This window comes from Fistularia commersonii, chromosome 27 (assembly GCF_037954325.1).
Source record: "Fistularia commersonii isolate RoL2024-O1a breed Wild chromosome 27, RoL_Fcom_v1.0, whole genome shotgun sequence".
NCBI lineage: Eukaryota > Metazoa > Chordata > Actinopteri > Syngnathiformes > Fistulariidae > Fistularia > Fistularia commersonii.
This window is the reverse complement of record NC_141310.1, coordinates 4,645,067-4,664,167: the sequence shown is the minus strand read 5'-3', so window position 1 is coordinate 4,664,167 and position 19,101 is coordinate 4,645,067. Positions and strand designations below refer to the sequence as shown.

Sequence of the window (19,101 nt, the reverse complement as noted above, 5' to 3'; positions counted from 1 at the left end):
AGGGATCATGGACGCAGGTCTGATTTAATCGGGTTTCCTTGGACTGTAAGGATGTGGAAGACAGTCAATTGCAATTTACATTCTATTCTGCTTTGTATAAGACAGTACAGAAACCCTATGTTGATGCCAGCAACATAGGGTTGCTGTGAAATAGATGCGTTTTTTTCCACCCTATCTAGGCTGATGGTTAATTCCAGTGGTTAATAAAGTAAAAGGCTGTTCCTCTAGCTAACAACGAGAGAAAGTCACAGACTGCTGGTGGCATGTCAGCAGATTTTTTTGTTTTGCTTATGCTTGAATTTCCCATTGTTTATTTCCAATGTCTATATATTATTAAAAATGATAAACACCAGTTATTTGCACAAACATCGGCCCTCTGACTTGTTTACTCAACGCTCTTATAAATGAGCCGGCCCGACTTTTGCCCCCCTTTATTCTGCATTGCGTGATCAATGAGTGAGCCGCACATTGGTGATGAGGATTTGCAGGGTTTATTTTTCTGGCGTCCTGCGAGCAACGGTCACAGTCTGCATCCCTCCATCCCATCTCTCAGTGAAACTGAGCTGTGCAGCACAAAACACGGTATTGACTGGACATACAAATGGGAATATAAATGATAAAAGGAAGTGCACTATTATAGCAAAGGCAAACTGTCGAATGAAATTTAATCTAAAATTTACAATATGCTGCAAAACATTAAAATGGTCATGAAGACTCCTCCTCGTTTAAATGGTTGTGAACTTTAGCAGTTTAAAAAGGAAGCCAACAGACATTCCCTCAGTAAAAATACAGGTGCCAGAATTACTACAAAGCACTGAATTCAGCCAATGTAAACTGAATAAGAATATCAGGCACGTAAAGCTCCATGTAAGCACGCATTGCTAAATCCTGCATTATTTATTGAACGTCAAAGTTAAATTTACTTTACTTCAGTAACATAAGCTCTACCAGCGGACTCAAAAAACACACAGAGTCCAAACTGATGTAAAAGTTCGGTCTAAAAGTTAAAAAAAAAAGAAAAGGTGACTCAGCATCCCAGTGCGTCGGGAGCTCTGAGGCCCCCTGGGATAAAAGGCGTGTGTGAAGAAGAAATCAGTGGAACCATCTACAAGAAGGAAGTGAATTTGGAAAGTTCACAATAGGATGGATTCCAGAGAAAATTAGAAAAAAAGAAAAAATGATTTGAAATAAGTATGAGTCACACTGTAAAATTTAGCACTGATCAAAGATTGACCACATTAAAATAATGCCCATATGTTATTCCACTGATATCAAGAGCATGTCTTACAACATGTTGTGCATTTTATGCATATTTATGTTTGAAGTTCACGCTGAACATCTCTGGCAGTGGTTTGCCGTTATTTGTAAACTTGTTTTTTCTTAAGGCTTTGGCGATAATTTATATATTACTTAGCTGAACAAATGAGATCTTGCAAAGAGTTGTTTAGTCTCGGTGGTTATTTAGTCCAGACCACCTCAGGCTCTGAATGACAGACGGACAGAGACTCAGTTTGGGTGAATGTTTTCTTATGCTTGTGGCCCCCTGTGGGCAGCAATCAACCATGTCATGCTAAAAAGTCTGATGGCTGGCCCATGTCAGTAATGTCACATGTGTCCCATTGTGAGAAAAAATGAAATTTACCCTTCTGCTTTACCCATCGTGTAAACAAGTTGCTGTCAATCACGATGCAGTGACTTGAGTTGCCGGTCACATCGAATTCAACATTATAGGTGGAACTGTGAACCAAAATGACTCTGAGACTGAATACATTTCGTTTTTTTTTTAAATATAGGCGCTGAACATCTGGGGGTGAACACATCAAGCTCTCAGGTCACACAACTAACCGCAGCGAGTGATTCATCAGTTACCCCAATTAATACATTCTCACAGCTACAAACAGAACTTCCTAAGTGGTTCTGTGCTTCACTTAATTTCCAAGATAAAATAACATGAAAAACTGCATGTATGGACCGGATGAGCTGACAAGCATCAAAGAATGTCTTTGTAGATAGTATAATTATTCAACCAGTTGTAGAAAACTTTACCCTAATGGAAAGATACTGGTTTGTGGAGTTTTAAGCTTTGAAATAATAGCTCCAGTCTTCCCCTTTTCCCTTGTTGGGGCTTATCTATGTTGTAGTACTTGATGGTGAGACAGTGTTAGATCACGGAGGGAAATAGAGAACATACATGCCATGTCGTCAAGTGAGATAAGAGCCCACTCAGCGTGTGTCTATGTCTAAGCGCGCGTGTGTGCGTGTGTGCGCGTCTGTGTGTGTGTGTGTGTGTGAGCTTGTATGGCGTAGAAGAGTCTGGGTCTCTGATTGCCTTTGCCAGGCTTCCCACATTAAAGTGGCCTCTGCCCCAGGGAAGAGATTCCTGACTACATGGCAAAACGGAGAGGGGTGGGGAATACGGCGAGGAAAAGATATGAAAGAAGGAGTAGAGTGGGAGGGTAGGGGCATTTAGGTGAAAAGGGCTGCCAAAACAACTCCCAGGCTGAGCTGGCCTGCATCCAACTGTCTCACACACTTGTTCAATCTTTCTCCCTCGCAAACACATACATCGGCCCGATTTGCCCCCCGCCACATGTTCCTAAGTGCGGACCGCACAAGGGGTACCCCCCCTCGCCTCCCCGCACCCCATATCCCGTTCCTCTCTTCCCCCTCGCAGCTTTAATTGAGAAGACAAATGGATCTTTCAGTGCTCACTACCTCGCCGCCATACATCAGTCATGACAATGTTAGCTTTATAACGGTGGCCTCGCTGTGAGCCGAACCATATGTTTAGCCTGTGCCACACGCACGAGCAAAACACCTCCGTACTCTGCTAATGGCACTCCAGTAATTGCCTGTTGTTTTATTATTAAAGGTAATTTAGCCTCTAATGGAATTCATTCAACATTGTGCATCAGCCGCTACCAGACGATATTGTTAAAAGCCCACTTTTCCTTTGCCAGCAATCACAAGATCAGCCTCTCCTCTTCTAAAATAGCCCCCCCTCAGATGAAATTAGAAATTCATTTTTTCCAACAGAGCTAATGCCCTATCACATATCCTATCTAGATCCAAAACAAATAAGTGACAGTCAAAATAATTTCTCTTTCCCAAAATGCATTCTGGTTGATTTGTCTCATTATGAATGCAACATTGGTGCTGGAAAGGAAAGAAAGCCTAAAGAGCACTGCCAGTGAGTTTCAGGATCTTTGAGTTTGGTGTCACAAACCTTGTAATGTATATTTGTTTACATACTTTCAAGAACGAACAGTGTGAGGGCGTTCATTCAGCTTCATCTCTTAAAGAGAAGCTCATCCATGAGGCGTGCAAGGCACCCGGACAAAATAATCCACAAAAGTCTGCAAAAAAAGTATTTTTAAAATCAACCGGCATCAATTTAAGTCACACATGCAATGCTAGAAATATGAGAAAACCACAAACACAAACACAAACCCCCAAACTGAGGATCTGCTTAAGGACCGATCCTTTTTAACAGAGACATTTCAATTTCTCAGGCACACCGCCACATGAGTATACACACACACACACACACACACACACACACACACACACACACACACACACACACACACACACACACACACACACACACACACACACACACACACACACACACACACACACACACACACACACACACACACACACACACACACACAAACACACGGAACAGGTGTCTCTGAGAGTGATAACAGACCAAAATGTACTCCCTTTGTCAGTCCTCACTAAATTGCAATCACAAGAACACAAACTCAAAAGCAGAAATGCATATCGGTTCATCTCTCAGATCTTCTGCTTTCCCTCTAATCTGTCCTGTTTTTAACCTCTCCTAGTTTGACATGGACACATTTCATTCATCATATCTGTTGAATAGCTCCCAAAAGTCGAGAAAAACATGTTCAAAATGTCTAAATGAACATGTTTTGCCAACGTCTCTGTTCCTCCACATAGGAGAAAGCCAGCACAGCACCCTGGGATCTTCCTTGCTCCTCTTCCTAGCGCTTGCTCCCATGCTTTTTTATGCCTGGCATCCGGCATGCCTATCCTCTGACTGGACTCACTGTCATCTGGGGCCAAAAACACCAAAATAACAAGCTTCCCTCCCCTCATCTGGCCATTCTTATAATTCAGGCCCCTTCCCTCACTCTGACAGCTGACCAGATGCGACAAACATCTCGGAGACAGAGTTGTCACCGCTGTCGCCCCACCTCGAACTAAGTCTCGCGTTCGGAGGTTTCTGTCACTTTCTCCCCTCCTAAAGAACAGTTTCTGCATTTCTGTTCCTGCCTCGTTCCCAGGAGCATGTGAACATTAGCCAGGGTTTTTATCAGAGGGCTTCCAGCAGGCCTTCCCAGGAGAGGAGACTACAGGAAGTCGTAGGATGATAAAACTGGGCCATTAGTTGGCGAGCACAGGACCCTTGGGTTCATTACCCCTCCTCCTAATCTCACTCTCTGACGCCAGAGTAGCATATTCCTGATTACACCTCAAACTAATTACATTATCTATCTGCGCTTTCTGCATCTACATATTTACCTCACTCACAGTGGAATTTTACTCCTGATATTGGACAGCGGACATCAATTTTCCTTCAATCTTTAAATCGCTCAAAAATATCATAGACGTGATCAACAACTCAGAAATTAGGTCGAAGGGGAGCAGAGAAGAGTACTTCTGAGTCATCCTCCCTCTCATAATGTGTTTTTAATCTGTCCGATTTCAATTAAGTAAAACTTCATTGTCCTGTTTCTACCACGTTATTTCATTCTATTTTTAGTTGGTTTTTTTTTTTTTCTGGTTCCTCTGAGTCACTCCAGTCTCAAATTACAGCCTGTTGATCATCCCGCTTGTTTTGTTCAAGCTAAAACCTCCATCTAGACCAGGGGTTCTGGGCTGACAGTAGCCGACCCCCCCGCTGCTTGACCTCGCCAAAGACACTGTATTTATTTGTTGAGTTTTTAGGCGATGGAGATTTTTTTGCTGCATCATGCTCCCTTTTCAGACCATTTGTTGCTCAGCCCACACTGATCTTTAAATCATTTGTCACTGACTTTTATGTCAAGCCGCTCTAATGGTCATCCTGAGCCTGTCCTTGCTGCCTTTCCTTTTTCTTCGGGTTTTGTTTCGACTGTCATGGTTTCTGATTTTTGGATTTTCTCTTCGTTATTCACCCACTGTTTATTAAAATAGACAATGTATTTTATAAGAAAAAGGGGATTTGTTATTACCAAAATATTATATCTTTTTAGGGGCCTTTTCATGATTTTCTTCGACTCTGTTGACAATAGTGGGGATATTTCTGATCATTCCAAGATGTTAAATGATATCCATAAGCATCTTTCAGTGAGCGGCGTCTGTCATTAAAACACTTGAGAGACGAAACACATAATCAACAAATCAAACAATGATCATTTTGGACAATGGTCACCTTTCGCCGTTAATCCTTTTTCTTGTGGGCTTGAATTCTCTGTCTGTGTTCCTCTCCCTGCTCTCACTGAAGACCCAAAAGCAGACTGGAGTAAATTCCCTGACATACTTTTCAGCTTTTAAAAGTTTCCCAGCTGCATTAAGCTATTAGTCAGCACTTTGCCGGGCAACAAGAACTTGTGCAAGGGGATAAAAATAACCTTCTCTGAGGTGACGTCATGACCTTGAGCACTACTGATGTACGTCCCCAGGAATAGTACACATAAAAATGCGGCGCTGAAGTTCTTGAATAGTAATTAATTGGCAGTGACGGTCTCGTGGAAGTGATGACAGCTAATGGAGTGAGCAGCTGGACGTTTCTGACACCAGAGCTCAGCTGTGAAAATGACACTCCAGCCCAGGCAGGAGGTTGACGCCGCCGGTGATCGCTCCACCGTGTAATGCTCGGTGATCCTTGAATCGGATGCCGTTAAGAGCATGTTCATCTTGTGCTTCCTTTAACTTGAAAAATACTCTCAGTTTTTTGAACCCCATGCAGCATCAGAAATGACGCAGCCTTAGATTTGCTATTAAGTGTATCTTCAGCATATATAAGAAGTTCATATCTCCTGGGAGTTTCCTTTTAGCATCTTACGGACACTCTGTTGATCAAATTCAAGGTGAGGAATATAAAAACTTGTTGATTCTTATTTGTATTTTCACCGCTTACTCCTTTTTGTGTTCAGGGATGTCATTATATCCTCCTGTTGGTTTAAACGTTTTAAAAAATTCCAGATGCTAGGTGATTCCTTCCTTCCTCATCAACCTTTTTTTTTTTTTATGGAAAGCAGCCCTATAAATGTTTCTTCGTTTTTGTGCGTGTTGCTTCTAACATTCCTTTGCCAATCCAGAGAGATCAGCCAAATGACCCTGATGCTCTCGGGACCCCCCGGCCCACCCCCACGCCCCGGCCCCATTCCCCCCTCCACTCATACCAGCAGTTCTGCCGAGCCAGTTTCCTTATCTGTCCACCACTCAATTACCCTGCGGTACAGAGGGCATTTGAAGCCTTATACATGGAGTCTGGGGGTTACACTGGGCCGAGCAGGGAGGAGGTGCAAGCAGGCCTTTAACCCGTTGCACTCAGAGATAAGTTACTGGGGAAGCTGGGAAGAATTTAGATGGCTCTTTTTGGCAGGAATTCAATGTGATATTCTTAACCCTGTGTTCCATTTGTGTATTTCACCTGACGCTAAGGCTTGGTTCATGAAACTGCAGCGGCCCCATACGAACTATTCCCCGCAGCTAACGTTTGCCACAATTAAATCCAAAAACAGCAGATGGCAGCGGAAGTTAAAAGGTGCTGGAATAAAGCTCTGCATTTTAACAAGTACGGCTGAGTGGATGATTTCAAACTGGAGGAGTTGAGGTGGAAACTCAAGTGCAATAAGGAAAAGAAATTCTCTATTGGGAGACAGACCGCATAGAGTCATGTAGGATCCGACATTGTTTTCATGTCAAGTTGCACACAAATATTATGTAACAGTCTAAATCCAGCTGAAGAATCACTGTGTTTTCATGACCTACTCCTCCGGCTTGGCCATGTTGCCTCTACAAAGCCCCAGAAAGGACAAACCATCATCCTGACATGTTGGTATGCTCCCACGTTTCTATTGGACTTGTTTAAATTTTCACCACTGCGTGTGCTCGTTTTACTTTCTTTTTCTTCTTAATTACAGTCATCGTTGAGTTAATTCATGTCACAGCTCCAAATGCTCAATGTTTACAACATCTGATAAACAATCACAAGGTAAGATAAAAAGCAAGCAAATGGAGATGTGTGATTTTCAGAGAGCTGAATATTCGGGGTTTCTTCCTTACCGGTTGTCGTGCATGAGCTGACTGTCTTGGCATCCGGCGCTTCTTTGACTCTGGGCCTCCTGGTTCTGCACCCAGGCAGTCCTTCATGATGTCAGTGGCCTTCAATCATAACACTTGTCAGTTTCCGCTCTTTCATGAATATGTTTTTATTTATATTCTGCGTGAGTGGCTGTCATCACCCCCTGAAATTTTTCGTGTCGTGAAAAGAGAGAGAGCGAGCCTTCGACCCACCTTAATTTTTCCAGCGGGAGAGATGATGTCAGGGGTCGCACTTGCCAACTTCGCTGCTAAAGCGACACAAGATCCTGCCTGCCGCTCCTGCAAATCCAACATTCATTTTACACATCATCTCCATGACAGAAGAACTTTCTGGTTATTGAGTCTAATGTTTCATGCCTTCGAATGTGCCTTTTTTTTTCGAACTCAAGAAGAATTTTATATTTTATATTTTTTTTTATATGGTTTGGGGCCGCTCTCAGTCACGTTGCCCGATTTGTCTGCTTTACGCGGTCTCTGGTGAAAAGGGAAACATCGGGTTTGACGTGTGTTTGGAGATGTGCGGACGACGGATGCTTTTCAACCTGGACAAGCTGACTTTTGAAAACAACATGTAACTACAACACTGCAATATCCAACACCTTTAGATCAGATGCTCCATTTGTTGCCGAGTGACAAAGACGAAGCCGTGTTTCAGGTTTTGTCTCGCTCTTTCTTCCGCTACAACCAAGAGAGATGTCACTCAGCGCTCCACTTCCTAAATGGGCCACTATGTTCACCATCTCGTCACTGACGGACTGTGTTTCCCCTTTGGTACTGAGCAGATAGTGAGCTGTGGTGTTCTGGAGCTGCTTCTCCTCACACAGCTGCTGCTGCAGCCAAATATGCAACAAGGCAGAGGGGTGAAAGGATAAACAGTCAGCCGGGCACTGAAGAGTTCGTGCGGGGCACTGAATGCCGTTTTTGTTGTTGAGTTTCTTTTTTGATGGCAATAACAAATACCTGGGCCATGCATGTCTACTTGTAGAATTGCAAGGAAACAACATTCTTTTACCAGATCTGTCAATGACCAATCTCATGGATTTGCAGACAGGGGGAATAATGAATTACATCACTGTTTTTACCTTTCTTTTCTGGTTCTCTCATACGGGTCCTCTCTCCTGTCTGGCGCTCTGGTCTGTTCATGCTCTTCATCTGATTCATCATTCATCTCAGCTGCCCTCCGGTATCCGTCTCCTGTCTTTTCATTCCAACCGCTAATTTGAGCTTTAGACTCCCAGAGATTTCACTATTTCCTTTAAATTCTGTAATTTTTTACCAAGTGGGTCAATTTGAAGCCCTCACCTGAGTGCATAGCTGCACTCTGGCACTCTCACCTGGACTTCTCTGGTTCGTCACTGCAGGATTTCATTGTTAAAAGTAACCTCTTTTCCAATTGAAAAAATCAAAACCCAAATTTTCTTTTTTTCTAAACATTTTGCCTTCGTGTTGAATCTTTCTTTTATCATAACACATTTGCGTGTCCGTGTCCATGTTTTCTCTTTCCGAGGGACGAGAACAAATTGTAGAAGTTGGGTGACAAAATATTATTCTGAATTTGTGTTGATTTTGAACACAGCGTTACTTCCAGAGATGGAGAAGTTCGGCCAGATGCAGAGGTGGGATTGAGAGCCGAGAGAACACGACTGTGCAGAGAGGGGAGGACGGCAAAGAGCTTGTCCCGTCCGTGTCTCCGTCTCTGCAGGACGTTTCCTTCCTTTTAAGGCAGCAGTGATAGGCTTTGTTCAGGAGTGCAGCCACCGAGTGCAATTTAGCAGGATTGTACATATTTCTAAGGAGTATCAGCGTCTGTTCTTGCAAAATCAGGACAGTTGTAATTGCATTTTTCCTTCTTTTTGCGTGTAAAAATACGACAAATCTGTATTGAAGTCTTAAAGAACTGGAAGCTAAGCCTGTTTACAGTTTCTCTTCTCTTCACAGTTTGAACTGAATATCAGAACCATCATCAAGAGAGATTAGGTTTGATTTATCTGACGTGTTGTGTTATCTTCCTGTCAGCACCCGAGTGTTCCATAGGAGCTATCACATATCAACCTCGTGGTGACAAGGTCTCCTCACCTGTCCATCTATCACGGCCTTCGCGCTCGGCGTGCATTGCTGGGTGTTTGCATGTTTATCATTAATGGGGGGGGCGGGGGAGGGTAGGTGGGCGGGTGCAGACTGAAAGCAGCTGCGATTGACCGGCACAACTCGGCACTCGGTCAGCTGATGGAAAGTTAACAGTTTGACGACATCAACCCCGGTGAAACCTTTTCTCCGTGTCCGCTGATTTGCTTCGTATAATAACGAAGTGATACACACATGGGAAGTTTTTAATTTGAAACACATGGCATTCAGAGCTGCTCGGGGATTCGATATCTTGCTCAAGGACAGAGAAGCGGTGCTGATGGTTATTGACATGAGGGCTTGCCCCCAGCTCTCCTGGTTGAAGGGTGGTCTCTTCACTCATTCCAACACTCTGCCAGCCCGAATGCCCCCGATAAAGCCGTTGCAGGCTGGTGTTTGAGTGCATGCTTGCATGTGGGTCTCATATGCATGTGTGCAGACAAGTTCTCCCATCTCCTTCTTCTTCATGTGTGTTCCACGTGTTCAAGCCACATATATGCAAATATTTATACCGGGTGTAAAACGCTCTTGATCTCCCTCCCCTGTTTATTCTCCTGTTCTTTTTCTCGGCGACTCACACGCTGACCTATTTTTTTTATCCTGACTGAGAGTGACGGGAAGGAGGGGACGCGGAGTCAGGGGGCAGAAAATGAGCGAGAGAGCATGAGGTCAGGCGAAAGGAGAAGGCGCAGGGGAAGTCTTTCGAAGAGAAGAGGTGGATAAGCGAGGGGCAGTAGAGAACTTTTTAGTGTGATGGATGACTTGCCATCATATAGAAATCAAATGCCCAATCTACCGATCCCTCTCAGCATACGAGCATGATACCGTTGTGCGACGAGGCCCATTGAGCTAATTGTGGAGTAATTTGACATCTGTGGACGTCTGAAAAAGTGTTAGTCACTACCAAGAGAGGGCAGGGGAGTGTAATGATCCCTGTTTGATTTCCAAATTAGGCACATGCTCCTGACCACGCCAGGCATACGCACCTTTGAAATGAGAAAAAAAAACAGTGATCCAGTTACAGGACAAAGTATCACGTCTGTGGTCTTGGTCGTCACCTTTGCGGCAGCTCGATAAGTGGGATTTGCATCATGATATTCAGCCTGACACGCAAAGTAATCAGTTACTCACTGTAATGAGCTTTGCTGCTGGGTGGCCGGCTCGACACGCAACACACACACACACACGCACGCACGCACGCACGCACGCACGCACGCACTAAAACATACATCTTGCTTATCTTGCGATCATCTATTCATGTTGAGTTCTGTCATGATCTATAAATCAGTAAAGCTGGCCTTTAATCATATGAATCGGGATAAGAAATCAGCAAGCGAAGTGTAATTTTTTGCAGCTTGCAACAGCTGCATTTGAGAAGATCATTTAACCCAAGATCTATTAAGATCCGTTAAGATAGGAGAAACGGAGAAAAGGTTTCTGCTGTCACGGCAGCATGAGAAAGCTATTTGCAGATTATTTTCCAACAATTGACATTTCCAACCTGCTAACAGGGTGCTAAATGCTAACATGTCTCCAGATGAGTCCTTCAACTCTACCTTCACATTCCCTCCGGTGTTAAGGCTGCTGTTTTCGGACCGCAGCGGGGGAAACAGAGGTAGTAGCTGGATTCCTCTGCAGCGTGTTGGCAGAAGTTGTGGAAGAGGCCTTTGAATCATTAGCGAGGCTGGTAGGGGAGGTTGGAAGAGATCCGCTTTACACTCAGCTTTCCCTGAATCTAATCACGGGAGCGGAATTATCCTCTTTTAAATGGCAGCTGTCAAAATATGTCTCAAAACGCAAAGTAGCCATGCAGCAGCAGCAGGTTCCCGGTTTCTGCCCGTAAACCAAATATGTTAGTACTGTGTGCTTTTCTTCAAATTTTGCACTTGATCTTGAGTCAGAGCCAAGCAACCTGCCGTCATCTATTTCTTTACACAGTGTCCATGGACTATCGAATCGACCTCAAGGATATGAAGAAGTAAATCTTGTCAGTTATGGAAAGGCACATATGACGCTGTAAACAAATGGAGGGTTATTGAGAACTGCTGCATACAAACAAAAATCACTCTAGCTGGAGGATGAGGAAGGGAGGAAAAATGTTGTCCTCTCCATGCACTGGTGCATGACATCACAGAAATCCCAGCTTCCATTTGGGCCTAATAAATGAAGGGCTAACAAGTCAGAGTGGGTGGGAAATACACGAGGAGGCGATCGGGGTGCGGGGGGGGGCTGCCACCTCATGCCTCCGTCAACCCCATCAGGAATACTTTAAGGAGGGGTTGGAGCACATAGAGGTTTTGCAGCAAGGCAAGGGTGGAAGGAGGCTAAAAAAACCTCTCGGCCCATTAGAGAAATCAGGCCGGGACTCTAAAAACACCCTGAGAGCAGAGAGGCCGAGTGGCCCTGGTGTAAACATACGGTGGGTGGCAGCCCCCGAGCGCTCTGACAGCCAGCAGCAGCCATGATGGATCTGTGGAGTTATCTCATTTTCCACTGTTTTAATTAGAGGCCAGGCTGTGAGCCTCGGCAGCTGGCTCCGCTGTACTGACTCCTGTGGCCTGACAGAGAAAAATGTCCTCCAATACAGCTGCCAAGTTCAGGCCAGAGAAAGAAAAGAAAAATCCCATTTCTTGGGTCTGTGACCCTTTTTGCAGGTTGTATTTTAAATCAATATCACGCTAATATTGGTTTGACACCATTGGCATTTACAGGATTTTCTCAAAGTGTTTCGATTCTATACCTTGGATGAAAGGAGGCTGTTTCAAGGGCAAAAAAATATGGAAAAACATCACAGTGATTTACATCTAATTAGAGCAATACATCTTAGTTGACAATCATAGGATGAGTCGAGGTATCGGATGTCTGTCCACTAAATGCACGCCGTTATTAGCTGGTGCCCAAAATCCTGTAATCTAGTCGTGCACCACAGTGAAGGAGCGAATAAGGATGGGAGACAAAAGGACCCAAAGCGGCTCAAACAGCTACTCTGCAACCCAAACTACAGTTTAGACACACTTTTGAAACACAATTTCAACAGTGACGAGTGACACCTATAAATATTAGACATGTCAGTTTATCACCCCAACCCCTTTTGTGTACAAAACAAATGAATGGAGGAAAATCCAGAGATATTTTCACATGTCTGCAATGTCACTAGACTTTGTGCATGTTGTAATTTAGAAAATTAAAATCCCCAAAGTTTTCAAAGCTTTGTCCTGTCATTTTAACAAGTTTAATTTCAAGGTTTAACGGAAAATTAAAGCTTTTGCTCAACGAGGGCATAGTTTGGTCATTTAGAAAAAACCTCCTACTCCCATCGCCACAGTGTGTGAGTGTGAGTGTATATACAGTATATATATATATACTGTATATATATATATACACACACACAACAAGATCATAAAACTACATATAAAAATGTACATAATTTTGACTTTCAAAAAAACAATCATCTTGGTTGGTTTGATTTCTCTCTCTAAATATTTCCATTCATTTCACAATATTTCCTCAGAATGTCTCGAATAACCATGGCCTCGATTTTGAAACAAAATCAAAGATGTTATCTTTTTGTCCAACATGGACAAAGAGATACATCTTAATTCGACAGTGACGGGGCATTGCGTAAAACCCACTGCTTCCCGCTTGCTAGGAAAGCGAGGGATGGAAGGGAAAGTACGAACACAGACGCGGGCTCACTGATCAGAGGAACAGTAGAACATAAAATCCTGTCATTGCTGTTTACATGGGACCCCCCAGCTGTGTGTGTTGGTCTGTGTGTGTTCCATGATTTTCACTATTTACACTGTATGTTATTGTGAGTTTGCCTCAAAGACCATTGTGGAATTCTCCTTCTTCAGGCATCAATTTTTATATGGACTAAAAGACTGAAATTTTATTTTAGGTTTCTTGCGTTCACAAACACATTTTCTATAATACACAAAAAATTTCTTTTGGATACCTCAAAAGAGTGCGCATAATATACATATATATATATATAAATATACACCTATGCATGCATGTGTAGACCCATACATATATATATATATATACACACACATGCTTTTTAATATAAAAATATATATATTTATATACACACCCACATATATATACATATATATATATACATATATATACACACACACACACACATATATATATATATGTATACACATACATACATACATATATATATATATATATATATATATATATATGCATGACTGTCTATTACTAAACACATATGAATATCTTCTGAAAACTGACATGGATCGATGAGGCACCATAAAAATGCAAATAATTATGCAAATAAATCCTTAAAGAGACAGCCAGTTTATTGTCCCTGGTAGAAATTGATATTTTACCAACAATGTTGTGAACTTCCCGCACAGGAACCTGCCACCCGATAAGCCTGAAATTTGCACACATCAGAATCTCACTCCTGCCTTATCTCTTCCTCTTCTCGTTCCCTCTTATTGTGTCTCTCATTTTCTGCTGCTTCATAATTCCCCTCTCTGTCCCTTACAACTGTGCCCTCCAGAATAACAGGGTGTCATGATGGCTTCTGCTAACTGTTGGGTTTAAGGGATAAGGGGAGCACACACACATACATTTGCAGATTCAGCATATTTAAAGCTCTTCATCTTCACATTTGCTGACGTGGAGGAGCATTCTCTGACACACACATGCATATTGGACTTCTCCAGATGTAGCTCATTCTCAAATGCCGGAAACAATTTTTGGACTGTTTCACCAAATCTGGTCATTTAGTTTCTGAAAAGACGTTCCAAATGATATTTTACGTGGGAGGATATATGCGGCGTATGTACAAATAGAGAGGCACTATAGCATGTGTATGTTCCACGAAAATAAGACTTTCCAAGAAGCATGAGGTCACGCAAGCGTGCAAGCAAGTGTTCAACGTGCAAACATTCTGTGGAAGCCTCTAACTCATCAGCCATGGGACATTTGCAGGTGGGTGTCATTCTTCGAAGCATCTCCTGTCTCCTTCAGACGTTTGTTTGTACACATGATGAGTTAATACTTTGCAGCAGCAGGATGTTTGGGGCCTAAGCATGTGAGAGTGCACATCAGTGTGTGTGTGTGTGTGTGTGTGTGTGTGTGTCTGTGTGTGTGTGTGTGTGTGTGTGGGTGGGTGGGCTGATGGATGGCTTGGAGCGCGTGTGTGTTTATAACCAGACACGACAGTTGTCATTTGCCCCCCCCCCCAAAAAAAAGTTTATCCCCCTGAATTAAATGTATTTAATTGACAGCATGGAAATGTTGCATTGTGGGAAATAAAAAGCCTCCTGATATTGCGTAACATACTGTATGCTGCAGCTGTGGCAGAGAAAACAGATAACCACATTGGAATCGTAGAAAAATAGTGGGAAAATGAAATGGTCGACAGAGTGGAGCCTCTTGAACTATTGTCTTCCTTCTCTCCGTATTCACTTTTTCCACATTTAGCATTGGCTGCTTTGATGCATGCTAGAGGAATGCAGGGTGAGTAATAATGGGAGCGGGGGGGTTGGGTGGGAGTGGGATGGGGGGGGCAGATTTCACTGATGAACTGAAGAGGTGATGGAGACAATTAAAGAGGCCACGGGGTGAGAAAAGATGGACATTTAAGAAGAAAGCGAGGTGGGAGAGAGAGCGAGAGAAATTGAACCTGAGCAAGAGGGGCCTCCATGGTTGTTGTTACACCGTGTGCGATCATTTGGGTTGATTTGGATTAATGCTTTAATTGGGAAACACACACACACAGACCGTTAACATCTGTATCCCATAGCCACGGATTAGCTGCCAAGACAAACCAGTGCTGCGTCACACTGACAGATTCGCCCAGTAACAAGAGCACTCGCGCAATCGTCTGAGAGAAATAGGGATTTAATGGTAAAATGGAGTGGGCTTAGAACCTAGGTCATTAAACTGGCACTGCCAACCTCGAATTAAGATCATATACAAAGAGCATCTCTGTAGAAACCAGAGTGCTGGAGAATTACAGAATTACATATGGTTATTTCCACACTGCCCACCGAAGCACCTCCCTGCCATTTAGGACTTTTCTTTCCTGAAATATTGTCAGCTAGTTGCACTTTCAGCAGTTCAAACCAACATGATCAGAGTTCACATGTCTTTTGGGGGAAAGAAAACATCTGCACCGTTAGCTCTCAGCTAGTGGTACGATATGAGGTTGAGAACGAAGACATTTCCAAATAGTATGTTTAATCCGCTATTTCTCTCCCCAAAAGAGGAGAATAGCCCAAGGAAATGAAGTTAAAGAGGGTTTGTATCTTATCCATGGGCAAGAAGTAGGAAGTCTGATCATCTGGTTTGTAGTCTCACAAGTACTCCAATATACATCTCAAAAGTGATAAGCTTTTGCACTTTTAGTGCATAGAGCAGCCTGTAGCATCGGGCTTGTGCTTTAAAAGACATTATCAGCAGGATGTGAAGAAATCCTAGATGGAGCAATAAAGAAGAATTAAAGAAAAGCAAATAGAAAATGAAGAAACAGCTGCATCTCTTTCAGATGTTTCCCTATAAAGTTGATATTAAGCTGAATATATACACACACACACACACACACACACACACACACACATTACCCTGATATGTTGTGGCAGCCCTGGTCGGACTGTTGTCCTGCAGTAGAGGAGCGGAACGTCAAAACACACGTGCATGAAACTCATGAGCAAACGCTTTCTTGCAAACAATTGTGAGAAAATGTTTTTTTTCGTGACATACTGCCTTTCATACAACAGTCCGGCCTCAGAACAATGTAAGGCTACACACCCTGTCTGTGTGACTCACTGACCTCTGGGCCTCTCCTGCCCAGACTGGATCCCTACAACACAACTACAGTCCTGACCCCCATTCATTCACACCGACCCCTTTTATCAGGTCCGCTGTCGGCTTGTCCGCAAAACACAGATGCTCTCCTCTCCTCTCCCTCAGCTCCACTTGTTCTCAACCGCATACCGGTACATGTCAAATCTCTCCATTTACCTTCTCATGCACTCACGCGCATTCACACTCATAGACATTTAACCACACTCTGCGGGAAACCGTGCTCAGTTGCGGCACATGGATAGCACAGAGAGCAAAATACAGTGTCAAGGCTGCCGTCGTGGAGTGTGAAGCCAAGAAATCAGGCCTTGAGGAGGGTGATTAATACAACAGAGAGCTCCGGCTTACAGAAAGGCCACAACATCCAGAGAGCATTCCAGCCAGGCCAAGACAGACGAATCTTGCACACACACATTGCCGACTGCCAAGATGGGTTTCGTGACTGCTTCCTCTTGTCCCTGTACAGTTTCACATTCAACTCACTGCGTTTGATCATGCAAGCCTTCAACTTACTCACATTTCCATAGCTAATTAACAACGAATGGGGATGCGAGATACGAACACGCATGCACCGCCGAGCAATCTGACCCTTTTTCATGTGCGGATTAACAGTGCTGCCTGTCAGCTACAAACAGTTGTTCTCTGGCCCGGTACCGCACACTAACTACACTGGCACTGCAGGAAGGGTTAAGATCAAGTATAATTATGAATTATATATAAAAGAAATTATATAGAAGGAAAAGAAATATCAAGAGGGAACTCCACTGGTTAAATTCAGGAAATATTTCAGTTTGAGGTTCACAGAAGTGATTGGCAATAGTTCATACAGATGTAAGAAAAAAAAAAAGGATTTTCCATTCATTTCTTCTCCACAGCCTTGCCGTTAGCATTCCCCCTGTCTCAAGTACAATTCTCCCAAGCGCTAATGTTTCAGAGCCACCTTGTTTCCTTGGTAACATTAATGCTGACTTTGCTTCCTGAAGTCTACATACACATCAAACATCGTAGCCAACAAATACACTTAGATGCGTTGCCTATTTACCAGTGATGCACATTTTTTTCCCCAAAGCAAAGCGTACATATACATGCACTTGTGCATGTTTTGTTTTGAAAAATAAATAAATAAATAAATAAAATTATAGCAATCCGACATACATAGATTGTCCTAAAATGTGACCTTTGGTCCCTGAAGACAGTTTTAAAGGATTGCAACATGCAAAGTTTCAGAGTAATACTGTGGCATCACAGAAACGATGCTGAATTAAATAAATTCATCCCATTTGTAGATGGAGACATCTTAATAGACTTCTGCCTATTTTAATCAGCTGCAGACATTGGCTACAGGTTGGTACAATCAACTGTGCTTGCCTGTTGAAGTAGTTTCTCTGCAAAAAAAAACCTTCCACAATGATTTGCCATCATTATGTAACAGTCACTGAATATGCTGAATACAATACAAATAGAGTCCTCAATAAATGTATCAGAATCAAGAGCATTTTCATTTAAAAAACAAAACAAAACAAAAAAAAAAACCAGTCGATTGGTTCATCCAAAAATGAGCCATCAGTCACAACCCTCCCAACCCTTGTATATCACAGGTAGGGCATTGAAGACTTGCTTCCTGCACAACAAACCACTGAAAACTTAAGCAGTCTGTTACTGATTGACAGCACAAGCAGGCAGTTACCGGGCAAAGCAGCGGACAAGGCAATCGAATGAGGAAACCGGGTAAGGCCAGAACCAGGAGAGCTGAACCAGAAGAAACTGGAACAGGAACAGCACTTACAATGTGGAAGACAATCTGAAGCGGTGGTGAGGGGAGGGGGTTCTATACATATTACTAGTGATCATGTCCAGGTGAGTGTAAGCAAGTTTGTTGAGTGAATAGAGCAACGGAAAAGTACAGGGTCTAGGTTGGAGAATCTGCAGACTGTGCGGATGTGAATTCAAGTAATTGTAATTCAATAATGATCATAATACAACCAAAAAGAGAAAAAGAAGACGTATGAGCCAAGTCTCCAAAAGCTCCAATACCCAAGACCGTCTTGAAAAGGTAACATTTTAACAATGTTTTTTAGCTCCTTAGATCCAGTGATGATTTTCCATGATGAGTTGAGCACTTTGACCCATGTCTTTTCTTTAAAGAAGGCACTCATCTAATGTTTTGTAGGCTTTAAATACTTCACCCAACCTTTCCCTCACTCTGAAGCCAAGTAGATTATTAAATAGATTTTTCATTTTGTGAAAACTTTTCTTCATAACAAATATTATTCACCAAAAGATTGCTAATAACCACAGAAATAATCAAACTACTGGCAGTGCCAAAAATATAATTAACAAGAATGCAAATCTGAGATGTTTTATTATAAAAAACATCTTACTGTTATGACTCTATGCGCGTACACTCTTCGGCAATGTCCCCTCATTGCTTCCCATCAGAAAAACATCAAGGCCCAAGAAGAGATAAACAATGGGTGGGTAAAAATTATGGGTGTCAAAATGTGGCAGTGAAAGGTGGTTTTTCCCTGTGTCTTTCCGCTTTCTAAAAATACGTCACTGCCAACCCGATGATAACAATATAACCCGGCACCTTTTAAAAAGATCCTCTACTCGACTTGTGAGAAGTAATGAGCTTGCTGAAACGTTGGATGACAGGGTTCCTGCTAACGAAGTAAACATCTCAGCAAAAACAAGTCATCAAATGCAGCGTAGAGCACAGCACTTGTGGAGGAGTGTGTTGTCAGGTCACGGAGAACGAAGCGACGGGGGCGGAAGGTGTCGATG

The 19,101-nt window shown here is 42.9% G+C and overlaps 1 long non-coding RNA gene across 1 annotated transcript in view; it reads right to left on the bottom strand.

Annotated features, from left to right (window-relative positions):
* Positions 1-7,377, bottom strand: part of LOC147217857 (uncharacterized) — a 33,725-nt gene extending 26,348 nt beyond the window's left edge. Inside the window, exon 1 of the long non-coding RNA XR_015108854.1 lies at positions 7,306-7,377. This is a non-coding gene — a long non-coding RNA (uncharacterized LOC147217857). The remainder of the gene's footprint in view (positions 1-7,305) is intronic.
* Between the last annotated feature and the right edge of the window lie 11,724 nt (positions 7,378-19,101).